The sequence below is a fragment of the Varroa destructor genome, unplaced genomic scaffold (assembly GCF_002443255.2).
Source record: "Varroa destructor unplaced genomic scaffold, Vdes_3.0 BEIS01000002.1, whole genome shotgun sequence".
Taxonomy (NCBI): Eukaryota; Metazoa; Arthropoda; class Arachnida; order Mesostigmata; family Varroidae; genus Varroa; species Varroa destructor.
The window spans coordinates 21,645,279-21,654,657 of NW_019211455.1; positions in this window are offsets into that span (position 1 = coordinate 21,645,279).

A 9,379-nucleotide genomic window follows, 5' to 3' on the forward strand; every position below is an offset into this window, starting at 1 on the left:
TAGTTAAAAACGTGCTTACCTGCTATAAAATGAAGAAATTTATATTACGTTCATCAAAAACCAATGTCCGCCTTTTTTCAAAAGCTCCTTTTCGCTTACTTTATCCACTTCGATATAGCGGTTGAATGCGCTCTTGCTTTTTGATTTGTTCGTTGTGTGGCGCAATTTGAGATAAAATTCACGTCCAAACAATGTTCCTAAGGCATTTTCGACACCCACTTTATTTCGTCTTTAGCCGAAGTTATAGATAAAATAGAGTAGGTGTCGAAATAGCACTACATACTTACTCTGTGTATTGGGTTTTATAACTAAAAGAACTGCTTGAAGACAAACGCAAAGATCTCATCTAGAAGATACATCCTATTCTCAGCCAATCTAAGTTGACGAAGACTTCGGATAGCACTCATTAACCTGTCGTGAATATAGGATGCAAATACCCGACTCCCGTCCATCGCTCTTTCATTGAGGGAACTGCAACGTTACAACTACATTCGTATACAGTATATAATACTAATCTGGCTTCTAGCCATGACACAACAAATTGTTAGCAATGCCAAGGGTGTCTATTTCTAGAGCACTGGTGAATGCACCATTAGGCAGACCATTTCCTTTGATTTTAAAGAAGTTAAAAGAGTTGTCCTTATGTAGGTTGCGGAATATCCACCCGTCGTTTTCTTGGAAAGGTGCAGTACATAGGACGCCTAATTGTTATCTAGAATTAACATCGGTGTCATCCGGAATAATCTTAATAGATGTGTTTGGTTTATGGGATTTTGTCCAAATAATATCTTCCTCTTTAAACATTGAGAGCTTGCGTGTCCTTCCAACCAAGTGTAACGGACAAGAAAACATGGCTTCTCATCATTTACCAGCATCGCATCCGGCACTGTGCAAAGCGCAGCCATAATAGCGGGTTCTTTCACAGAATTGTTAGGTTAATAAAGGGCGCCGTCTTTCTCTATACGAGGAAAAACATTATTTACATTTAGTGGGCCTGGAAGGATTTTGTTGAAAGACGCTTGAAACTAACAAAATGGTTAACAAGAACCTGTGTATGGCACAGATACGTTGAAACAGGTCTATAAAATAGAAAAGAGTCAACAGACAAGAGTCGTTCCCATGGTAGTGCAGTGTAAACTTGTTTTTAAAATTAAACTCATAAAGACGCGGCGCCTTATGTTCGACACGGGGCCTAGAAACACTTTCCCTCGTGGTAGAAGGATCCAGGCATCGGCAGCAATGCCTAGCGCTTCAAAAACTCGACACAAGACTCAAAATATTTCGAAACGAAGTCATCGCATCCACGGCCGTGTCAAATGCCACCTGGCAAAGATACGAAAATCGTCTTGCAAAAGCTTGACTGGTACTACCATTAAATTCAATCAGCAGGTTGAATGAAGTTCGTTACTTCATAAGTGAGTCGTTTCAGGCTAGCTGATTTCAGTGTAATAAACAGTTACAATTGTTTTGTTATAAACCTATTGAATAACGTAGGCCTTTAATATTATGTCCCAATAATCCGAATGCCCTGTTTAGTAATTACGCAACCCTTCTCTAATGCTTAATGGTGAACGTTGTAGTAATAACGATCCTGTTCATTAACTGTTCATAACGATCCTGTAGCGGTCACAAGCCGTTGATAAGCTCCTCAAGTGGGCCAGGTCCGTCCAATATGCGTATTAAAAACTAATGCAGAAAGGCAATTTTTTCATACATAGATATAAATGCAATACATAAGCGACATATTTGGATTATGGCATAGAAGCAAATTTTGTTGCTAGGCGCAATAGTAAACATAGATATGCCGTTGACATGCCTTAGGGTCGATTAAATCTGCGACAAATTATCGCGACCTCATCTATTAGCAGAGCTACAAATATGCTTTTAATGTGTGGCATTTTAATGAATCTGAAGAAGCATTTAGCTTCATGATTGAATGCTAGTCACGCCCTTTTGAATTGAAATTCTTCCTCTGCAAAACTTGTACGCAACTTAATCATCTTACACTTGTGAGCTGACTGTCGAAGAGAACTGCAACGTAATTGTTACTTGGAAATAAGCAAGCGTTCAATTGCTTAATCTATTAATATTTCTTACAGGCTCTTCAATAAAAACACCATATTCCAATGGCGCGAGGGTTGCGGATTTCGCTAAGTTTCTTACTAGTAAAATGTTATCGTTCCCTACGACATGTTTTATTTACAATAAACTCACATTAAATTCGCTAGTAACGATACTTCCTCTCTCTCTCTCTCTCTCTATATATATATATATATATATATATATATATTAGGCAGTAGCGCAGCAGCATCTCTTCAGATAGAGTAGAACGAGCAAGTAACAAGAGGTACCGCCCCACCTCGTTCTGTCCCCCTTTTTTCTTAGGTGAGCACCACCCGCGAGCACTAGTTAGAGCTGCCCCTCCCCCAACTACCGTCCCATGATGGCATAGAATGTTGTGTAGCAATGGCGGTGCTGATGATCTCAATAACTGTATTGTTCATGCCAATCTCGCCTTCGTTTGAGTATTGGTACTGGCCATGCTAGCGGGGGTGTAGTGGCCGTTAGGCCCACTCTTCCGTACTTAACCAGTGCTAACAAGGCGGCGCCCACTTCGTCACAGGCTAGGATTCGACGACACCACATTGCAGCTGCTTCCAACAGCAGCGACACTACAGCGTCCTCAGCACGTGTTAGCGGCACTCGCAGGCAGGCCTACTACACTACACAGTAGGCCTATGATACATGGCAGTGTGAATCGTTGTACTCACTCAAAACCGGTGGTAGGAAGAATTTAGTAGCCTACGACGACGTTAACCACTATTTCAGCTTGATAGTAGGTGCGACGACCACACTGCCCTACGAACGGGTATGTAGTGGCATCACACTGAATGTGATGCCACAAGCGCAAGTAAGCCTGCAGCTGGATAGTGGTTTAGGCCAGCGGTCCACCACTAACTATCATCAGCCTGATTCGTTGATGTGCTGCCGGATTGTCGTTCCCCAGATATATCCACCCCTCCTCCCGCTCCACCCCGCTCTTACATGTGCGCACATATACGCACACTTCAAGAAAGATACACTGTTCACCAATGCTGAATAGTTGCGACACGATTCTGGAGGACACGGAGGCCAATTTAGGGTCAATCGTCTTAACTTTTAGATGGCCATATAAAATGCAAGGTGTTTTACCGTAATCGTACAACAATTCCGTGGCAGTAGTCTGCTTTATAAGTTTATGTAATACACGGATAAGACTTGTTTCTCCGCAGCCGGTTACTTGCTCATTTCCTAGCTAATTGTAACACCTCGGCTGGAGCGTGGATAAAAGGAACCATCTTCGGCTATATTGATACAATTCTACTATAGGATCTGGTAATCGAAATGCCAACTGGGACAGTGATTTTGACAATTTCTTCGGAAATTCAACTGCTTCATTAACACGAGTGTAATTTTTATAATACGTTTTGGTCTTAAAACTGAATGTTACAAAGAAACCACCTCATTGTCGAATATACATAAAGTCTATGTGTATGCTGCTATTATAAGATAATATAAAAGACGAACGAACAATTCAGCCAGTTCAAGTAATAAAAGATCAGAAACCAAGGGGGGGGGGGGATACTCACTAGTCGCTTCCTTGGATAACCTGTCGGAAGCGCGTTATTACCAACAAACGATTACATGTGATGAATGCTAACGATGGACCCATCTTTGCCGAGCTTGCCCAAAATCATTCCATTTACCGTTAGTAAGCAATTAGTTTAGTTTATGGTCGCTATGGCCACTTTATTCTAAGCGACTAGTCATTCCCTTTCGCAAACCCCAGTTCTAACTCTGCCTAGCAGTTATCACTCGAAAACAAGCCAATGTCGAATTCGATAATCTTTGGATACCCTCGTGTTTTGGCACTCCTTTAGTATGGACTTAATAAAATAAAGCTATATTCGTCTATGCTAGAAAATGTCCGAGCACTTCAATGTTACCCGCCAATAGTTCTAGTACGAGATAAATTTATGTCGATGCAACGCATCGGCAAAAAGTTGCATGCCTACATGTACTAGAAGCAGTTCCGAGTGATGCGCAGTAACTTCTTGAATACCGCTAACTTTGGCTCTTTCGATTTCTCCTTCCCCTGTTCGCTAAGACGCGGCTACACGGTAGCAATTAATAGTTGAAAAAAACCGAGGAAATATTTTTTCTCGTGCCCAGTCATGCGCACAGTGTTGTCTTCCTATGTTTCATATCTATGTCTGTATGTCAGCGGGCGTTGTACTCATACCAGGTGCACGGGACGAGCCCAAGCAGGGCTTGGCCTGTCGCCAGCACAGCCGCAGTTGTTGCCGAACGCGCAATCCACACGAGATGCGCAGTCGTCCGAGTGTAAGACTGCAGGCCTCTGTGCAGAACGAGCTAGCTCGGATTTTGTCGCGACTATCTTAGCCGTGGCTGCCAGGTGCAGTTAACTGCACGCAGCCCGTGCCGAAGAAGCCAACGGGAGCAGAGTAGTTAGGTTAACACTGGCGGCTGGTGCCGAACGCGGATGCGGAATCCTGGGACAGCATAGAACCGCGCAGTCAGGCAGCGGCTGGCCAGTCTCCAGCACCGAGTACCGAGCGGAACCACCAGCCGCAAACCAACTTCGATCTCTTCCGACCCAGGCACAACGGATCGTGCGGGTTATCTTTGGTTTAGGGTTGGATCGGTCGTTGGCTTGAACTCCTTTTCCTTCTCTCGCTCCTGCGCGCGAGCAGGACCATCGCGACAACAACAATAGCAGTAGCAGCGACAACAACTCAACTCGTAGCGTTCAATAAGGTGCGACGACTTCGTAACAACGGGATGAAGTTGATGCCTGGTGGGCCTGAAATCGGTAGTATATACACTAGCACTGCCGCGAAGCATCATGCACTAGTCGAATTGTTTCAACTTTCTTGTGTTTTTTCTTTCATCCTTTCCTTTCATCCGATTTTACCAGGCCATATCATCGTAGTAATAGCAGACTAGTGAAGGGTGTCGTTCCATGACGCGGAAGATTAACAAAGAATAGAATAAAGTGACCTTATGAAATTCGAGATTATCTAAAGCATGCCATCAAAAAAGCAGTCTTCGAATTGGTTGACGGTGCCACTTCGTTCATGAGCTGAGTTAGCGATACGTATCGACGTATAGAAATATATGATTCCAGCTAAATCATTCAAGTGTATTTATTTATATATCAATAATGCTTATGGACTGGTGTTCAGTTGCGCGAATAGCGGCTCTACAACATCGATATTCTACTACCAACATTATTTTGTTTGACAGGAAGTTAGTAGCAGAGCAGGCTGATGATGTCAGGGTCAATCTATGCAATTGTATTTAGCATGGTTAAGGATCATAGCGGTGTGACAGATAGTTCAATGGAAACGATTAGCTTGTAAACCTGTTAACTGCTGCTTAAGTTATCAGTTACGTACTTAGATATACATTTAAATGTTCAGATAATATTTATTTGATTTTTGTTAGAATTATTATCGTACGATACGGTGAATTTATTTTGGCACACGATACTAAGTTACTATGTATAATGCGTACCGCATTTAAAACCATAATCTGACACATATAGTACATGTTAATTGGGTAGTACTATCTAGTCGAGTACTGGATTCGGTTTCTCCATATTGTTACTTCTCATGCGTTTATCAGAACACAGGGGAGTATATTTAATTAGCTCGATCTTCACTTTTCGTCAGTGGCCTGCTTAGGCAAGAATGCCGTAGACGTATACGCAACGAATACGATCGATAAACCCTTCTTTGACTGCGATCTATCGTATGCCATAATATACGATAAAAAAACTGCGCTTCGGTGACCCTCCTTGGCGTGCCCATGCCTGTGATTGCCTAATAGTGGACGTGGGTAAACGTGACAATTTTGCCGTGCAAATTTTATTCACTCAGGTTTATATTAGGCGCCGTTGAGTAGACGATATCGTCCTGTCGAATAGGGTAGAGGATGTTATTTTTTCAAGTATTTCTTTCTGTTTGTTGTTGATGAGGTCTGGAGTCGCCCACGCCCGAGAGTCCTTGCCCGGGAAATTTCTCTGTCCCAATCCACAAGTAAGGATCTCAGGGAGGAGGAGTACCCCGCAGTTAAGGAGAAACTGCTGCTGCGTTCGTTGTTCTGAGTCGGTGAAGAACGTTACAGCCCTGAACTTGTAAAGATCGTCACTATATACCGATGCTACAGGTGGTGCAGTAGTGAGACTTGTGCTCGTTTGGGAAGTAAGGGATAATTCAGGCTGCTGTGAATTGACGTGCCTTTTATTTTGCCAGAAAGGTTTGCTACGACACCTGCCATAATATCGTAATCATTATTATTATTATTATAATAATTGTTTACAGATATTCTATAGGTCAATGTCTGTGATAGTAGAAACTTTCGATGCTGCTGTTAATTTCGTCAAGGTTATGACTTTGCAATGCACGTGTCCAGATGTACAGACGACTCTGTCGCGAGCGGAACACTTGGGTTTGATTTCTGAGAGCGACTCGACAAGGGCGTGGGCAGTTCCGGGACAACAATGGTAGTAATGCATGGCTTAACACATACAGAGAGACACAGATAAGACACGCAATGAAAACGAAAGACGAATACGTGCAGTAAGTTACGCCTAAGTATAGACATTACATTATGCAACAATAATGCAAGATTGTTTTGAGAACAACACTCATATCTATTATGCAGCTATATTTATCATAGAAATGACTAGGTAGACTTAATCATTATGTTGACAATGCAGGACGATACGAGAAACAGTTGTGTACCATGAAATCTACTTCATTCTAGCTGGTACCTGATAATTATTAAGTAGTGTCAAAGTCAAATTTGGCGCCACTCCTGAGTTTGTTGATATCGTTCTGAATTGCCGACAGAGGCGGAAAAAACCCTTGACTCAGCTGCCACCTGCCGTGCTTATTACTGTCGAATGCTTTTGCCTACAGTGGCTACCTGCTAGCTGCACGATCGCTGGCAATACTGCAACAGTAGAAGATGTGGTAGAGACGTTTATTTATTCAGTGCGCCTGTCGGTGTTATGGTTTGTCGGAAAGCGATTGTTAAGCAAGCGTGGCCAGCATGAGCTAGTTGGATGTATAGTCGGGAAGGTTACGGCACAACTATACAACCTACTACCTCGGCTCTGCCAGTGCACTGAGAACGGCGAGCAACTTTCCTTTTGCGTCTCTTTCTCTTCGTTTACATTGTTTCGTTCTCGCCTTCGCCAACACAACACACCCTTCATATCCCGATACGGTGTACTCACTGTCCTGCTCTTCATGCAGATTCCCCCGAATTCAAACCCCCTTTGATTACCATCAAAGGATAGAAGCGGCACCTGGGAATAGTTCGTACAGCAAAAGCAAAACAAATATGCCATGAAATATTTATGTAACCGATTTCTTCAATAGGTATACCTTAAGATGTTTTGGTTTTTTTTTAGCAGGTAATCATAACTCGTTCGTGCAGTATATATATGCATGATAAGTACGAGCTAACTGTTATATATTTGGTGAGAACATGATTCTCAAGGACGTAATCTCTAACTGCATGTTTTTACTATGACTGTTTGACTTGACCCTATTAAGTGTGGTAATATATCTAATGCGTAAGGTGGGGTCCAGAAAACGGGCAAAAGATAATTTATGTAAGTAAAATTTCATAATGGACATATTTTGTCACTAAAGGCTATAAACTGAGATTTTCGTTTCCTGCGTTCTATTGTGCACCACAAATATGTCTTATTCCGCTGAAATAGTAGTAGATTTTGTATTTACAATCCTGAGGCGTCTTTGGTCACTCAGTAAGTTTTAGCAACCTTCCATATTGTATGATTCTGTTTTCGAAAAGTTTCATTTTATTAAGCATTTTATTAAGAATTTTATTAAGCACATGAGCGTTACCATAACATGACCCTTGATGTGCCGATCTAGCACTGCAAAACTATGGGAACATATGTATTTTTTAAAAGTATTCATATTTTTCATCTGTATTTTGCTTCCTATCAATTGGGAACCATCTGTTATCGCCAGATGATTTAATAGCGATAGGTAATCGGACCGCACCACATCGACTTTAGTATGAGGATGGAATCCTAATGAATGTACCGTAGCCTTTCATTCGTCTGGCCGAACACAAAAGCAAAATGAAAATTTTCATCACGGCTGTATATTCCTAGTAAACAAATTAAAAAAGACATCAACATCTCAATACTGATTATTTATAACGTCTGCATTACTAAACACCGGTGACGTTAGGATTTGAAATTGACCTAGTGTTGAATTATAGATTTGTCGGTAAAGAATAGAGAAGTTAACAATAATCTATATGTAGTGGAGCTCACACACACCTTTAAGAATCAGTTTTTCTGTATTTCTATTCTAATTGAATAATTAAGCAGTTCATTGTTCGGCTTTCAGCCTACAAACAATTTCACAGCAGAGAGTATTCTAGTAAAACAATGACAAAAAATCGTTTGACTATTTCTTTCTTGAAAAAGAAAGCTTTCATCTTTCGTCGAGTTCGAACCGGGTCGTGATAGCGACAAAATCGTACCTGGCTACAAACAGAAAAGTTGAAATCAACGATTCAAAGGAAAAAAAGCTACTGTATGTATCGGAAGTGTATGTGATCCTCAAAATATCTCCGATCGGCTGCGAACCGACTCAACGTTTCGTTATTCCAATAATACAAATCGTGGAATGAAGCGTCTACCGCCATTACGGCTAGTACCCGCTGGACGCGTCGTCATGTTGTGAGCTTACGTGGCTAGAGTCAGGTACGGCACGAGATCATCTTCCGTTTACTCAAACTCTAATATTTGACATATGTATAAAAACGCTTGTCCAAAGAAAGGAATATTGTAGAACATTGCCAGCCGCGAGCATGGAACAGCGGAGCGCGAGATATGTTTCGCCTGAAATTGAACAAGCGATCAGTGGATAATGCGATCAGTCCGACGAACATCCATCAGGGAGTCGTCTATGGCTCCGCCTTTAAACGGGGCAGGCAAAGGTCACTGTATGACGTTGAGCAGATTCGTTGTGATGGATTCGCCGCTACGAGAATATATATATAGAGTGGAGTACAGATGAAGTATTTCATCAATGCCCGCATTACGCGTCTGTGTAAAGAACAAGGAGAAACATCGTGGTAAATTCACCATTCACTACTATTGCTTTTTGAATGCGGTCACAAATCCCGATCCTGTTCGCCGTTACATACTATTAGGAAATGGTTGCGTCCGATTCACCCGATCGGAATATACTGGAACTGGATCGAGAGCTCGACTGAGAAAAATTTACCCCTTGCAAAACGCTTCAATTTTAACCAGATGAGA